An 18,270-nucleotide genomic window follows, 5' to 3' on the forward strand; every position below is an offset into this window, starting at 1 on the left:
TCTCTCTTGGCCATATTAGATGAATTTTTTTTTATTTTTCCTTTGGCACCAACCAACATTTGAAAAGGTTTAAGCACTGAAACACATTTACATGCAAAAATTTTGATAGTGGAACTCTGTGCTGGTCTAAGACCTATCAAAAAATCTGATTCTAAAACATGTTTAGAAAAAATAATTTATTTTCTCTTCTAATATTATACAAAAACTTAGGGCTAAACACACCATAAAATTAAATTAATTTATCTGAGGAAGTAGCTGAATATTTATTTAGGTCTATTTCAGAGAGAAGCAAACACCTCCTAGTTTAAAAATCATGTAGAGGTTAAAGATCAAGTCTACCAATACACCTATGGATGAGACCTGTCACTTAGAAAAGTTGGACTTTTATTTTTTAGGCCACTAATTTAATAGACTAACTTTTACAGATCCATATATTATCAAGTCTTTGCACAATACAGGGCTAATTACTAGAAATGTAAATTTAAATTATTATAACCAAGAAAGAGTAATGATAGCTTCCCATCAAAGATAGTTCCACAATTACCCATATTTGAGTATCTGACTTAATATATCCTATATTATTTCCACAAAACTGAGTAACACCAAATTTAAAAAGAAAATTTAATTTAAACACAACTATGCCAAAATACTGTTTCATCTAGACTATTAGAAGTTAATTTACAATATGGACTTAATGAAGATAATTTCTTTTAAAGTCACTTTACAAACTTAGTTTTCATGTTTAGACACCATACATTAGGAAGAAAAAGGCATTTTGAGGGAAAAAGAAAACTGATTTTATTTCATGCCCTGAAAAAAAAAAATCTTACAACTCCTAAAAATTCTAACAAGTAATTAAGAAAGGAAGCCTTTCTTGGAAGTAATTGAGAATTGTGCCAGAGAGATAGGATACTGCTATCCACAGCCTTTCAGTTTCCTTATGCAAACATGAAGAGCCACTGTTATTTCTAAACCTCAACAATGTGGAAGATTTGCCTAACATTCTAATAAGGAAAGTGTTCATACTGTGGAATTGCAGCAGCTCACATCTCTTATTAAAGCATGGAAGTCATTAATAACACTAAAAAAGAAGAAGGTTAAGAAGGTTTCTAAAAAATATTTTGAAATGTAGTCACTTATTTCAATATTACAAGGAAAATAAAATTGGTAAAAAAGCAAAAGCTTTTTTCTGGTCATACTCATTACAAGCGTGAAATGTTTCTGCTATATTTTTACATTATGAATATAGAATTAATATAATCTAGAGAGCAATACTCACTAGAACCCTTAACAGGTACTTTGAAGTTTAGCTTTCAACTCTCTGAACAATGGGTGAGCTTCGAGATAGTCACAGCAAACAGCAAACATCTTGGGGAATTACAGTCATACTGTCTTGCAAACAGAAGTGTTTCATCTGGAAACACTTTTAAAGCCCTAACATCATCCTCTAGAAGGCATTAAAACCATCGGTACACAATTTTATTACCACAGTTTTTACCAAGTATCTACTACAATTTCTCAAATAATAAATTGTGATTGTCTATATATGCTATAAGTAACACAATCTTAAACTCATTACAGTCAGCATGCAGGGGTAATACATGCCTTCATTAGTTTCCCAAGGGAGTAATTAAGGGCTTGCAAAAGTTATTTGTTTCAAATGAAACTCATAATCCAGTAAATATATAAATTCACATGTTAACAAATAGAATCATTCATTCCAAAAATGATCTTGACCACCTTTAGGTTTAGGGAGTAAAAGATATTAGGGATTCTAAAATATTCTCAGATTTGATGAATGCATCCTTGCATCCTGACACTTCCTTTGAAATATTATCTATTCCTTCTAGTACAAAATTTTGTCATTTACTTCACCCCAAGTATCTGAAAAAATGGTAGTATAAATATCTTTCTGCAGAAAATAAACTCTTCTTGATCAATATTTTTTATAATAAAGTGTCCCCTGATCAGCATCAGCATTTTCTGCTAATGTAATGATAAAGAGTATACAAAATATAAGTGTCCTTGTATATGACAGACTCCAACTTGCCATCTTAAGGAGCTTTTCATAAGAAAATCCTCATCTAGCAAAACAACTAGTTATTCATCTTGCCAATCACAGTGTCACTTCTGAATAAATCAGACTTAACATTTTCATTATCACACTCCCACTATGTTTTCCTCAAGGCTAGGAAGTTATTAAATGGTATCAACATTTTCACCCATGCTCTGACTAAAATAATTCAACTGACTTCTATCAAAATGGGAGGAAATTTCATGTTCAAGTGTTTAAAATTGAATCTTTGATGATACAACATTGAACAACTTTTATTCTTATGCATCCAATTCATGAAAGTCTAATCTTAGTACCCGTTTGTTGCATTTTTTGTCACATCACTAGCTAGAGTAACTGCATCTAGAGTGTGCTAACACTTCAATACCTCTTTCAGGAGGGTGGCTTAAGCTCCTAATACAAAAAAAAAATGTTTATTTATTAAAAAGAAAGAGATATCATTAAACAGAGTGGAATTTTTTTTTTAATTTAGAATATTTATCATGTATTGCATTACTTTCTATGAAAATACTTCCTCTAAATTAAAAGTTGAAAAATTGTGGCTTAATGTAAGATAACCTTATCACTCATGAGGACCATGCAAGCTTCATTATGGATTCCAATATTACATCCAATGTGCCATCCCTGTGGATAGACAAGACTTATTGCTCCTAAGCTTTAAGATGCATATGGTCTAAAGTTCTTCACCCACATCTCCTCTTCACATCAAGGATCTTATGCTGTTTGCACAGCAAATGGACAGACAGTAGGAATGCACTGCATAATTTGGAAAATTCTACAGCCACACAGTCTCCACATCATTTGCATCAACTCTGATAATGGGATAATCAAAAATTATCTCAGTAAATTATATTTCCTAGCTACATTTACTATTTTTTACTGTGAAATCTTCACCATGAAACAGATTTCACTTTATTAGTATGCCTTGAACAGTAAGCAAGCAAATGAATTATTTTAACTCGGCTGCAAAATGATTGTAAATTTCTCTTTCATCTACGAAGCTTTCAAACATGAGGTAGAAACACCATCAGATTTAGGCAACATTATTATTTCAAGCTGTATTCTTGGGAACAAATCTGTCTTTAGAAAAAGATTACATTTACATGTAAAATCAATTAATTCAGCAAGTAAGATCTATTACATGTTCTCTTTTAAAATAACTGCATATTATTTGATTAATTTTGTTATTCACTGGTATCTGTAGAACATCCGATGCCTGCAGTTCTGAAATGCTAACCCTATTTTCAGGACAGTTTTCCCTAGGCAAATATGAAGCCTTTATTTAAAAGTTTTTACTTAATTATTTGCCATATAGGCAGTAATATTATAAAGTTTAAAAACCTTTAATAAAAAAATATTCTAGCCTTGTGCCTAAAATGGATGATTTTACAGTAACCATTTCAAATGCAAGAAGAAAGCAACCCCTGAAAAGCTGATAATTCTTTTCCATATAATAAGAAACAGGAACCAGAAAAGGAAGCATTCAGGCCTTTCCCATCATAGTCTCTGACTGCAGATATTTACTGGCAGAGATTTCAGAGTGTGAGGAAACCCACACTAAGGGATCAGAATGAAAGAGGATTCCTGCCATTTTCTTACTGTTTTCCTTTGGTGAAGTCACCAAAATATCTGCTGGGAATCCAGTGACTACTCATAGTGTAAAGTTTCTATTAAACTCAAAAGACCAAGAGTTCACTTAAATACAATATTTAGACTTTAAAAAGATCTAACAGTAGGTACCGACTCTAAAAGAAATTAAGGATCAAGGAAAGTGAATAAAATCTTTTCTACATGATCTACATAAAATTTAAATGCTGTAGAGCTTTTAGACAAGAAATTATAGTTTCAGAATAGAGCAACCCTAATCCTAAAGAGCCTAAAGAGTCACTGCCAGTACATGCCATAATTCGTTGTGATCATGTGCATATGTAGTTGTATTTTGTTTCTTTTGTCTTAACAAGCCTTGCAGGGTTAACACTCATCAATGAATTAGAGCTAGGCCTACTTTATATTTAAAAAATAAAGACAAAAAGACCATCATCAGGTTGTCAAAATACTCTATCATCCATTCATGTTATCTGAAAAAAATAAAAGATTATTTATTCTATTTTTCTGGGAGATATTAGCAAGCATATTTTTTTCTAAAATTGGTCATGTAAAATGCTATTTCTATTATGTAAAATGGAAAAGGTGCCTCTGATGGATGCCTGATGCCAATAGTTGCACGGCCTGTATTAAAGAATAAAGTTAAAAGATTGGCTGTGTGGTTCAGACCAAAAATCAACAGATATAGCCCCATACCCTGCCTCTGGCAACAAATTGAAGGTGAAAGTTATGGAAAAATGAAAAAAGGTGGATAAAATGCGTTTTTTTCTTAATCATATATTTTAGCAGTCAGCAATTTAAAAACTCTTCTGCAAAACTGAGAAACTATTTTACCAAATTCTTGGTTGTTGTATGTGTTGTTCAGCAGAATACTGATGAGTGAGAAAACCAGATTTTTCATTCAGAATTATAAATATTTAGTTTGGCTTTATGAAATAAAATTTGGGTCTTGTTTGGGCCAATTATTGTAAATATGTAAAGGAAATGTAAAATAGACAATTTAGGAGAATAACCAGGAAAAGAATTGAAAAAAAATATTTACTGTCTGAACAGGAATTGAAAAAACATCCTGTATTTTTACTTGTTTGCAAATTTAAGTGCCAGAACAGTAGCTAGGAGAATATCTATCAAAAATGTATATATCAAAAGTCTTTCCTTCAGCTTGGGCTTTGTGATTGCTGTACTTCATCCATATCGCAGCCTAATTTTATAATTAGTCCTTGTAAGACATGGGTATTACATGATCTCAGGTGTAGCACAGACATAAACATTAACAATTCTATCTGTCCCAAATAACATTTCTTATCAGCAATTACTTTTCAGGGCCTGTAGCCAAAGGAGTAGAAGAAATGTGAAGGCAGGCAGACAGCTCATAAGTGTGTGTCTGATATGTGTGGTTTTTAATGCTAAAACTCAAATACATGCTTATTTTGGAAGCCCATATTTATAATTCCTTCAGATTTATCTAGCAGCCTGCCCTTGGGAAGTTGTTACTGTTGTCAGAAGATGCCAGAAAATAGCACTGTTAGAGAAGAAAGCACAGATTATTTCCAAAGGTTATGTTATACAAAATATGCCTTGCTCATGAGCAGATAAAGGAAGGACAAGGCTTGACAACTGACTATCCCCACTAGGATAGACTGCAAAAGGGTATGTTCTGCAATATTTTAAGAGAGCCAGCACCCTCAACCAGTAAGGGATGTTTTCTTTCATACCTGTATCATCTGCTTTAATTTCCCAGACTGGATTTTATTATGGACGCCTTCTGTCGCTGCAGTGGATCACTGCCAGCCTAAACCATGATCTTGCTGTCAGTCTCTGACTCCTGCTGCAATGCAACTATTCAAGTTTCTCTCCTTCAGTTTTTCTTCCAGGCTGAAGAAAACAGGCCATGCTGGAAGGAAGCCATACTATTTGAGATGTAGAGATGCACATCTGTAGTTCCAATTTTTTTCCTAGCCAAATTTATTATAACAAATTTTAAAGTATTAAATCTAATACAATAGACTGGGAATGTCACTCTGGCATGGTGTTGTGTAATTTATCAGATTACTTAGAATGGGGAGCTACTGTATTTCAATATCCTATTTTTCCAGGAGAGATGGGGATTCTGAAAAAATGAAATAAAACAGTTCAATACAGCTCATGATTAAAAAAAAAAAAACCAACACAAAATTCATATATTTACATATACAGACTTCAAGCCTATAAAGACTGATAAACCCTTAATTCTTAAGGTTAGAAACTGCAAATTGTCTTGTTGGTATAGAAAAAAAGCACGTGTGCAAGGGGAATTTTAGTCTCCCACTTCTGGATAGCATAGGCTGACCTAACTAATTTAATGCTGTAGTGTTCACAGAGAAAATCTCTTTCAAGTCTGGAAGGATTCATGAATATATGTAAACATTTGACAGTGGTTCCAAGACAGCTTTCTCTCTGATTGATTTTTTTAAAGGGACTCCACAAACATTAAGAAGAGGGAATATTTCTTTGCAACTACCCTTTCACTACACTCACACCCCTCTTTCCATTCTGGTCATCTTTTTGTCTGAATCTTTGTCGTGGTTTGACACGGAAAAAAGAATTTTCTCGGAAGGAAGAGGTCAATTTGGATGTTGACCAATTGAAGGTGGACACGCCTCTGAGAACTCAGAGGGGTTAAAAGCAGAATTCCCAGGAGAACTCGCTCTCTTTGGTTCCGCTCAGCCGCAGTGCAGCCTCTCCCCTGCCTGGCTGTGGCTGGGTGGGGAGGGGAAGCCCCATGGCCTGACTGAGGTGGGCCCAAGGGTGGAGGGACTGGAACCCCCTGCAGATGGAAGGGTGGAGAAATCTGGGATGTCTCTGTTCCCCGCCCGGAGTTTCTCTCCCTCGAGAGAGAGAGAAAGAGGCAGCAGCAGTTTTTATCTGCAGTTCACCATGGGGAAGAAGAAGAGCGAGGGGGGCCGCAAGGTGCCCAGCCCCTGTGGGAGCCGCCGGAGTCTGGGCATCGAGCCATCCTGGGAGTCCGTACTTTTAACCCTTCCTGAGAAATGAAAGCTTTGTGAAATTTTTCTCCTCCTCGGTTTGAAAGAGAGGAAGAGAGACAGCTTTGACCTTGGGATGTTAGAAGGAGAAATTCTAGATGGGGGGGGATGAAGGAGTGGCTTTTGGCTGGACTTTTCCATGTTAGCCACAAACTGAACCAATCTTCTCCAGGAGAGACTGTATTTTTAGGAGGATGCCAGTGAGCCAAGGGACCTGCTTCAGCTGGGAAAAGACAGAAATGAAGCAAACTGAGAAAAGTTAGGGAGGTTTGTGGTGGTGCCCCCTGTCCTCAAAGAAGGAGAAGAAGATCTCTGTTCTTGGACTCTTGGCCCCAGCAGAAAATGGGGGGGACTGTGGTCCCAAAAAATGAAAAACTGAACTGTTTTTTTTTTTCCCCTTTTGTCAGGGCATCCTTGAAAGGAAAAATCCTAAAAGCAGTCTGTCCATCCATGCATTGGTGGTGAGAGCACTGTGCACGGAAAGGAGAGGGTCACCATGGCAAACTTTTTCTCCGGGCGGTGCCATGTGTGACATGGAAACACAGGATGTGGCAGCTGTGTTTCCTGGGGGGTCTGTGGCACAGGAGAGACTCTGTTCCCTCGATGGACTGAGTATCGATTGTCTGGAGGGTGGAAACCTGATTGGGGTCCAGATTGTGTCTCACTGTGGTTTGTTGGAGTTGGGTGGTAGGAGGAAGAATGCTTTGCAAGGTTTTAATTTTGATCTTTGTGTGTTTTTTTTTTTTTTCCTTTCTTTTTTTCTTTTATAGTAGTAGCTTAATAAAGTTTTTTCCTGTTATTAAGCTTGGGCCTGCTTTGCTCTGTTCTCGATTGCATTTCACAGCATTCAATTGAGACATTGCATTTTCATGGGGGCACTGGCATTGTGCCAGTGTCAAACCATGACAATCTTTCAGTAAAACTTCAAATATTTACAACTATTCCACTCTCAACCACTCCTAGTTATTTTTCTATAAATTTATAATTTAGAAATTCTCATGGTTTGAGGGTGAAGTGCACTCCCAGATGACCACAGACAGCTTCAGTGAGGATGTAAAACTCATTTTTTCCTCATTTGTTCCATAGGCTACTTCCACTCATCTCTACTGTTTTGCCCTCTCCCTTTCTGTTCCTGCAGTTCTCTTCTGTCACCACTGTCAGCCTGGCACATCCTATAATCCTGGAAGTGATGGAGGTACCCAGTGAAAGAGAGAAATCTGCAGTAACAACCTTTAAAGAGAACATGACACAGAGGATGCAGGAAGAGTTAAGGAAAAAAGTTACGATCTTTCAATTGTTTAAAGGACATTATTCCTGTTTCTTAGGTCTCAATCTTCAGTGGATGGTGAGCAATGGTATTGTTCAGTCTTGTTTCTCTTGAGCTTTCTTTCTTTCTTTCATTATCTCTTTTCTATTATTATTATTATTGGTGTTGTCACTTTTCTTGTTATCATTATTGCTATTGTTATTATAATTATTATCATATTTGTTTAAGTCATTAAACTGACCTTACCTCAATCTACTAGTTTTACCTTTAACTGACTCCTCTTTATCCTGCAGGGTGGGTATGGGTGTGTGAGCAGCTGTACAGTACTGATTTGTTAGCAGGTTTTAAACCATGACTGACCTCTTAATAGCCATTACAGAAATTTAAGAAGTAGTATCATCAACATTAAAAGTCTAAGACAGTCATTGAAAATCACTGATTTCCTAATTCCTAGAGGCCCAAATAAACTTTGCTATTGGATAGATTCTGCTTTCCTCTTGAGATTATCTGATTACATACTATGCACTGTCAAAAATGAATATCTCATTGGGAAAAAAATATCCATCACAATAATGGCAGCAAACATAGAAAAACCAAATTCTTGCATGGACTACATATTGATCTCTTTTGTAATTACATTCATGATAAGTATTTTATCTACAGGATTAAGTAAAGATGACAGAATCTGTACTTCATTGCCTCGGAGTATGACAATAACCCAAACCATGACATGATGTCTTGGAGTCATATTTCATGCATCATTCTGCAACATAAATAACTGCTGTTGGAATTTATCACAAAAGAAGTGTACATTTTAATTGCATCCACTCTGTGTAATGTATGAATTAATAATGGTGCTACTAAAGAGAGGAAATGGTGAATCTGTTTCAAAGTCATTTGGGTATATTTTAAAATTCTACCCAGTAACTGTAACAACACTCAAAAAGCTCTGATCTAATTTCAGTAATGAAATTGCATTGACAGATTTTTTGCCCAGTGCTTATCAGTCAGGTAACAAACAAGATTAATGCTTTTTAAATATTTATGAGGCAGGAAGTAAAAAAGAGCTGTTCTCAAAGAGAATGGATCACTTCTTTAAAGGAACGGACTGTTCCTTGATTTCAGCAAGAGAAATTTGACAAGGCTGACAAGAGAGGAAAGCATGTGGGCAGGAAATCTTGATTCACAGCTCTGTCAATTCATTCTCAACAACCTTGCTATGTGGCTGAATAAGTGACAGTTTGGGATGTTTTAAATAAACACCCCCATTGACTGTTGAAAACTATTTTTCTCCACTGCAGTGAAAGCATTAAAGCTCCCATGAAGAAGCTGTCATATTTTCCCACCTGCTATCAGAAAGAGCAAAAAGTCAAGCTCTAACAAGACTTGAAGCTGATGTAATTTTTTTTATTAATTTTTTTTCACAACACTTAACACAGGCTGGAGTGTTAGGAGATGGCACAGTAACAAAGTAATGGGCACCCACCACTGTGTTCTCACTGTCCTGCACTTCTGGTGCACTCTGGTTAAACAAGACAAGAAACAGCAGAGAATATGGATGCTTATGTCTCAGAAAAATTCTATTAATTGAGTTAATGACAGTCTGTGTTGACTGCTCATAATTTTTTTCAGCATGGAATTCACATGAAAAGAATGAATCAAGGGAAAGAAAAAAATCCACTTTACTACTACAAAGCCAAATAAGCTAACAGTCTGTAACTAACTTTATACCTTAAGAGTTTCCATATAAGCAGAAGTAATTTAAATCAAACTGGCAGCCTTCAGTCACAAGGAAACCCTTCCATTTGATAAGCTCATGGAAATAAAAAACCCCAACAAAACAATCCCAAATGCCTCTCCTCTTTCCCCTGCCCACTTATGCCCAAACCCGAAGCTCTTCCTCTTCCCAGATATTATCATTGAAGTTTCTTGATTCAAAACTGCTTTCAATATAATCCAAGAGATCAATATGTGGTATTAGGACAAAAAAATTAGTTTATTCAATCTGATTATGAAATATTCTTGGAGCTAAAATTTTAGTGATCAAGAGAAAAAAAATTGAAAAGCAAAACAAAAAATTCCACACATTAATTGGCTTGGTTCAGTTTTAGGAGGAATGAAAGCTGTTGGAGTTTGGCAAATGGGAAGAGTTGATATTTCACATATTCCAGCCAGTATTACCAGCACCAGAGTGAATTCACTCCCCAAAGAGGTCAATAATGAGTTTTATTTTCTTGGGCAGGTGCATGTACATATATTAGACACTTCAGACACATCTGTACTGCAGCTAGGAAGATGAATGATGTTGAGAAACTACCTGAAAGGTTTCTTCATATTGCCATGAAGAAATGGATGAATTGCATAAATTTGGATAGGTGTCAGCATGAGGTTCATCAGCTCAAATCCTTATGAGTGCTTGGGAGGTTTACTGGCCTCATTCTGATCTCTTTCATCTCTGCTGTTCAGTACATTTAAAATAATTAAATATTTGAACTGAAGTTCTTTAAACATATGTCCAATTTGACATGCTGGCTTTAAAAGTAATTAGGAGAAATTTGGATTAAAGCACAGCAGCAAGACTTATGACTTTTGTATTTTGCAATATTTTCCTGCTTCTCTCCTCAATTTCCCTGCACCTTCACTAGCCAAATCTTGCCAGTGTTTTCAAAACTCATTGACTCAAGCTCAGCGATAAAACCAAAGCTAGGTAATGCTTATTTTGGCAGAGGTAACTGTACCAGAGCAAATTTAAACACTCCTAACTTAACAGAATTCCTCTTGCCAATGCTGAGGATAGCACATTTGCTATCATCCCACCTATTCTGAGCATCACCCTGTCATTGTACAAATGCTGTACATAATTGGGAAGGAGCAGAATCAAACAGAACAATCTACATTTCTACATTTCATGAAAACAGAGATTTTACTAAAGTAAAAAAATAAATAAATAAAGGGGGCAGCTTTGCAGAGTAGCATTACTAGTTTATCCTCCACTTCTACTTGTATATATCCTCCAATCTATTTTTTCCTTACTCAACAGCAATATAAACTATTGTTTTCATTAATATTTCTCCGTTTTGAAAAGTTAAATCTACTTGATTAGGAAGTGCAAATGGTCACAGACGAGAGCTCATGCTTCTATTCCATGCCTGTCGTGCAATGTTGCATCCATGCACACAAATCTGTTCCTTGGATAAAATGATGCTGGTCTGAGACTGGGTTTTGATAACTCTGTGATCAAAACTTTCAGTCTCACGTAACATAATCTCCTCTTCTTCCTTTCACTCAAAACTTCTAGCTGATTTGGCTCTCATGGATATCAGGATAGAGAATTTTACTTTTCCTATATTCTCTTCCTTGCAAGGAAATGCCTAACTTGAAAATAAATTGCAGAAGCAGCTTTCTGAATTTAGGCACAACATCTGAGAAAAAAAATACAACTGTCTTCCTGCTCTGTTTTCCCTGACAAATGAATAGACAATATCATAACAATAAAGAGGAAGTTTAGATTCTTGGCTTTCTCTGCTCTTTTCTAAGAGATAAAAACAATTAGTGCAAAAGCTGGAAATGCATACAAGCAAGATATTGATTATACAACTCTGATGGTCTTACAGTTAATACTATCTTTTTGAACTAGTCCCTCTGACTTAATTTGGATTTACTGTTAGTAAGCTATCATGCCAGAATTCAGACTTCCTGATATGGAAAACTGACTTAATCAATGTAGAATAAAAATACTCAAACATAGCAGTGCACTAAGAAAAAATTAGGAAAGCAGCATTTTCTGTTGCTTGGAAACATCACCTAAAAAAAATTAGATGTGTTTAATTCATACAATGTGTTATGTATTTCAGAAATTTTTCTAGGTGTTATATCCTGAACACAAGAATTTCAACTCCAGTAACAGCTCTAGAGATGAAGTAAATATGACTTGACTGATAAATGTGACTTGACTGACTTGATGATATGGTAAAAGATAGCAACACCCTCTCTTATAATTACAGCGAAGAAGTAAGAAATAGTTTTTATAAAAGCATTCATTCCATTGACTATCAGTTCTGCAACTGTATAAGTGCACATATACAGTAAAAAGTATAATACATACTTTATATATATATATACACACACTTATAAAGTGTTTAATATACACTTAATATAAGTGTACAGTAAACACTTTAGTGAACTACTTTGGACTTAAATGGAATAACCAGTGTAATGTGAATGAATTAAATTAAAAGAGTAAGTGATCCCAGAGAGAGAACTAAACAGCTTAATTCTGTGCAAGGTTTTCCAGATGAAGTTCTTCTGCCACTCGTATTTCCAGCATTTCTAGCTGTCTTAGCTCTGACTCTCCCTCTTACTTGAATTTGATCCCTCTCTGAATGGCTGCTTCACACTTCTGTGTATCTTACAATACAGACACAGGAATTCCTCCCTCTTGAATACAACTCCCTTTGTAGTTCTTTCACTTATCAACCAAAATTTCTTTGGTAGACTGGAATGTAATCCTACTATTTGGGAAAAAAATGCAATGGCACACCAGGGACCAAGCAGCTATTTAGTTTTTAGACCAAATATTAGTTACTAAAGGTGCTTGCAAATAAATAAATAAATAAATAAGTGAATAAACAGTTTTTAACAGTCTTGAAATGGGGATCCTGACCTATGTAAATTCTCTATTGACTTGTCATAACCTCTGTTGCCTGTAGAGTTTCCACTACTCTCTCAACTGTCTAATCACATAATTTCCCTAAATTCTTCTTGTACAAACATCTCAGTATTTATTATTTACTTCTAATCCCTGTTTTAGTCAGGAAAAAGCTCTGTTGGGCTCTAAATAAGGAAGTGAAAAAGCTAATACCTTCCCTTACAATACAACTGCTATTATCCACTTTGGCCCCTCTCCATCTCTTCTCTGTTGTGTCCCAAGACCCACTATAATACAATGAAACAATTAAAACAAAACTAGATGAAAAAATATAGGACTGAATAATTCCATTGATCACAATTAAACCTGTGTTCTTCAAAATCTGGTTTTAATACCTCTGTAGGTTTCTCTTTACTTCAGCATAAAGCAAGAATAATTAACAGGGCATACAATCTTCTTGGATATGAGACAAAATTCACGAATTATCCTAGTTTGGTTTTAGATGTTGTGGAAAAAAGAATCAACTGTCTAACCCACAAAAAAGAATAAAGTTGATTTTGATTCAGCTGCACTGTCTTAGGCAATTTATGAAAGAAATTATTTCCAAACTTCCTATTGCGACTGCATCTAAGTATTTGAGCAAGCCTGATAAACAGTGTCAGGATGACTCTTCACCTTCTTGCTTCAGCTGAAAAATGCTGGTAGGAAGTGATGTTGTCTGACAATTCCTTTTTCATCACTAAGCAGGAAAAGTGCCTATAAATTGCTTTTCAGAAAAAGTGTGGGTGGCAGAAGTGTAGCTTATCCCATTCTGGCTCTTTCTCTCATTCAGTTGTCATCTTGGATATCAGGTAAAACATATAAATATACAGATAAATTAGGTCTTTGGTGACCTGCCAGACTTGCAAAAGACAATAAAAAACAAGACCACAATAAAAGGTCCAGAAAATTAATGAAATAAAAGCTTTATTTTGCTTAAGTTTCATTTAATCACTCTATTAGCATTTAAAAGGCATCACAAAAAAATTAGATTAAAGGGTCAAACTGACTTAGAAATTCAATTAATCTTCACTTTCAATGGACTGCATTTCCTACATTTTATAAGTATTTCCAATACTGTAACTTATTTGCTGTGTTAGGAAGTAACAAAATTTTGAATTTGGTTGCTGATAAAAGATTGATGCAGACTGAAAATTAATTTTAGTAAATTTTTAATCTCATAACTGCCTTTTCTGTAAGCATGTGTCTCATGCATATAGTGTGTCATGCAGAACTCAGTCATCTCTGAAAACTGTTATTACTAATATATGCTATTCCAAATAATTTTCATATTTAAAAGTTGATTTGTTTTAAAAAAAATCTGGGATAAATGATGGTCTCATATCCTCTTCCCATACTTATGTTTTTTCCAGTACTTCTTCATGTCACCTGACAAATATCAATGTCAAGCATCATCATCTGTGAAGTTTTTGGCAACATGCATAAGCTACATTGTTCTCAGTGGAGTTGCCTTCTATAGCTCTACAAAACCAATTGCAGAATTGAAACTGTCAGAAGATATCACAATGAAAGCAATCAGTATCACAAATATTTAGCTCAGTGAAGTTTTCTTCACTCTTTGAATTCAGGGAGGGAAAAGTGAAGCAATTATCACAGTGGAGCTCTTACAGAGCATTTACAACGTTTATGAAACACCCACAGCAAGTTTCACCTGAAGAGCTCTAAAACATTAAAAATGTTGATACTGTATTTATCAATGTACCTCTTAGGTGATGCATGTTGTCCCACATATAGAGCAAAGGAACAAGTAAAGATAATTCTTCCTAGAATGCTCAATACCAGAGCTATGCAATGACAGTAGGGAGTATGTTTGGGGAAAGCGTAGCAGCAAATAAGAAATTATAAGGGCTTTGTAAATCTGCGTGAATGAACATGCAGATTAACTATGCTCCACGACATGGTACTTATATTGCATTTGAAGTCAAACACATAAAAGGATCACACAAAGTAAAAGATAAAAAATAAAAAATACACAAAATACAGAACTACGTAAAATCTCAGCAGGGTCAAAATGAATATAGCAATAGCTCTTTTGATACCTGTTTTGTTATCTACTTCCGGACAACTCTGTCACTTGAAAAGGAAGTAAAATCATTATATATGTAAAAAAATCATGTTATATGTTAAACTTCACATGTTTAAGTGAGGAAACACATAAAACCTCGCTGAATAAGCCTCTTTGGATGTCACTCTCTGAATATTTTCATTCATTAAATGCATTTTAATAACATAAGCATTCCCACAGACTATAACAGTCATCTTCTAAACTAAAACACCAATATTAGCAGGCTATTAAGGTTAGAGCCTTACATATCATTCCACAGGGAAAAAAGAAATGATGATCACAGAGAATTAATTAAGCCAGTAGTAAGAGGTATGGAATGAGCAGGCAATTGAGAGGAATTAAGAACTACAACAGCAAGGGTAACACAACTTTTTTCTATAAAATAATGAGATATTTATGTAAAGGATAGCCTCTATTTTCCAGATTTGATGTAACAATTATTAGATAAAATGTTTTTATCATGTGTTATGAATAAAGCAGTCTAAGACAAAATGATATTTTCTTGTTTTAACACTGACAAATCATTTTGAATGGATGTTTGAGTCATTGTTAACTTACCAGTATTTTATTTCTATAGAATGTGGTGTAATCTAAAATCTCAATTAGATATTCTATTAATAATATTTTCAGTATAACTTACTAAGAGGCAATTCCATGTAGGACATTACAGAGGTGATAATAGATCTCTTAACTCAGTTTGTGTATAGACATTCAATGCAAGGAAATTTCATTTTTCCTGAACTCATAAACAAAAATATCTTGTACATTTCCAGTTTCACTAAATGAATATATCAACATTGTATACTCATAAATATATATCAGTCCTAATTTTCTAAGTGTCAGTGAGGTACAACTCTAAAAAGCCAGATCAGAAAAACTGCTTTGTTGTAAAAGAGAAGAGGACCTTCCAAAATTTAGACAATGTCACATTCTCAGACAGGTTCTCAAAATTCTGTGGATGAATCACCAGGAAGTCTTTCCATCTCAGAAAGTGCAATGTGCCACACAGCAGGTGCAGTGCCCACTCCCTGTCCTTTTTGCTGCTGTTTCACAGTAATTGGCAAACAAGTGCAGAAGGAACAGAGCCACCAATATCTGGACATAAATTTGATTCCAATCAATCTTCACCATCTTTAGTGGCATCTAGGTGCATATCAGTTTGTCCACACTGATTCACAAATTTATGACAAAAAAACCACAGATCTCATTGGAAGAAGGAATGTTAATCAATTGACAAAACTGTTTTCCTTCTAAACCCTAAAACAATTGCTTATCTGCATAAAAACTTCCAATGCAAATGAAATTTGTGAAATGCTTATTTTGTCCAGAGAGTAAAAGATAAAAATAAAATTAAAATACAATCAAAAAAATTAGAAAGACCTGGCATACTACCTCTAAAAATATATTTGAGTTTTGGGTCATTTTAAAAACGCAAAATTATTGTTTCATGACAGCATGCAGGGGCAGCAGGAATTCTGATCACTCAGCATGAGTACAACCTATTGTCAGCTTTTAAATTTCTCACTGAAAAGAACTGCTGCAGGGAAACCTAAAGTGTGATAAGCAGTCACCAGGAAAGAGGTCCCTAAGATTCTTCTGCTCTCCTGAGTTATTAGTTTGGCTTTCTTCTTTTCCTGATGGATAGCGTGGTGACCATGAAGCTGGAAGTATTCTGCACCATGTTTCCTCAAAAAAGTCTTGGTTTCTGAACTGATTTATGAAATTCAGTGTAAGTGCTGCCCAAAAGGTAACAGCAGAAATTAAAGAAATTGCAAGACAGGGTTGGTGGTGCTTTCAGAATAGGATGCAGGTTTCTCAAAGGGCTGCAACAGCTTTTTTCATCTTGTCAAATAGACAACTTGGTAGCAAAACTGATAATGTGATGCAAGATGTTTCTTCACAGTACCACAAATACAGAAGGAACTAACTGCAGCAAGGAAAAAGAAATCCAAATCGGGTGATTTATACCCAGATTTCCTACTTTGGTTGTTTTGGAAGTTTTAGACTCTTCAGCAATATCAGAACAAGAAAATATTGCATAGAAGAGACAGGGAAATCCTCATGGTCAATGAATCATTATGATACTTAAGGAAGGTGACTTGCTAGTCTGAAGACAATTATATGCTCACATTCCTTACAGGATGGATATTTCAAGACCTTCCAGGAATTCATGTGGAGGTGTTGGTGTTAAACATCAGGTTGTTAGCCAAAGTCTGCAGGAGGTGCCTCTGTTGGAATTCATTCAGATTGGGTTTTCAGACACAGAATACAATAGAGTTTCAGTTGGAAAAGGATGGGAACAGCCACAAATCATAGCTGCTGTCAGTAATTCACTGCTTGAGAGGAAGTGGTGATGTCATTTCATTTATATCAGTCATAACAGTTTGTATCACTTTGAAGGTGTAGGCAACATCCTAGACCATCCACCAACATTTTTACCTGCTCTGAGAAAGGTTCCTTTTCACCTTGCTGCCATTTAACCAAATTTCTGTTTCCTTTTTATTTCAAGAAGGTTCAGAATTAAATCTTCAGAAGAACATCATATCTTCTGTTTAATTCTCCTGGATTTAAAACAATTTAGAAAAACTGTGGATTTTACCTATTTTTCTATTTGTAACCGTGCATTTAAGAAATAGTTTTAGCAACATATTTCATCTGCAGATACATGGAAATCCATAAAAATGCTTTCCAAATTATTTCGACTACAGTAAAAGAAGCTTTGATATTTAAAATCCAGAAAAAGACCATTTGATGATTTCCTAGGCAGCAGGAATAAATTATTTGAAGCACTGTATTGTCATGCTATAAAGCTAGAAGTTATGTAAATTAAGATTTCAAGAAGAGAAGGTTGAGGATTGATTGAATTTGATGCAAATTTTTTTGCTCTAAAATTCTAGGAATCTATGCAAATATCTATATGTGCAGAAATAGGGGAGCCTAGGAAAACCATTTCCTGGAGGCCAATCCTCACAGTACACAACACGAAAATAACATTAATCTCTATTCTGCAGACTCATCTATTTACACTGAAAGCCTGAGTGCATGAGGGATAGGCACCATACCAGAACATGTTTTCAGTTCCAAACATATCTAAAGAGTTATAGAACTACAAATACATGTGTTTAAGAGAGGGATTTGATTGCTCTGTGAGGAATATACACAAAATAATGAAGAGATACAAATTATATGAGGGAGATAGTTTGCTTCCCATTTTAAACAGAACACAGCAATGCAAGAAGCTGAGTTATTGGATTATGTCAGGGTAGTCTCAAGTCTGTTTTCTCACCTATAGAAGAGTGTAATATTAAATTACACCAAGTGCTTCTAACATCTCAGATGAAAAGCAGAGTGCAGAATATCATTAAAGGTACCTATTCATGACTTGCGATTTACAAAAAGATTGTCCTATTATTTTTCTTATTATACTAACAGCTTTTAGAACATATAATTGCACTGCTCCATGTGTAGGAGTAGTACACCTAAAATAGACTGCAGGCCTGTTTTTGATGTACTTATTACATACTCACT

At 35.1% G+C, this 18,270-nt stretch overlaps 1 protein-coding gene across 3 annotated transcripts in view; it reads right to left on the minus strand.

Annotated features, from left to right (window-relative positions):
- CNTNAP2 (contactin associated protein 2) overlaps positions 1–18,270 on the minus strand; it is a 1,072,692-nt gene that overhangs the window by 892,563 nt on the left and 161,859 nt on the right. The window contains exon 1 of one of the 3 annotated variants that reach the window (XM_085573411.1): positions 5,395–5,554. The exons of the other annotated variants lie outside the window; for them this stretch is intronic. The gene's annotated coding sequence lies outside the window, so the exon portion shown is untranslated. Of the gene's footprint in view, positions 1–5,394; positions 5,555–18,270 lie in introns of those variants that run through there. 3 annotated transcript variants of the gene reach the window in all.

The sequence above is a fragment of the Lonchura striata genome, chromosome 2 (genome assembly GCF_050655825.1).
Source record: "Lonchura striata isolate lonStrDom1 chromosome 2, ASM5065582v1, whole genome shotgun sequence".
NCBI lineage: Eukaryota > Metazoa > Chordata > Aves > Passeriformes > Estrildidae > Lonchura > Lonchura striata.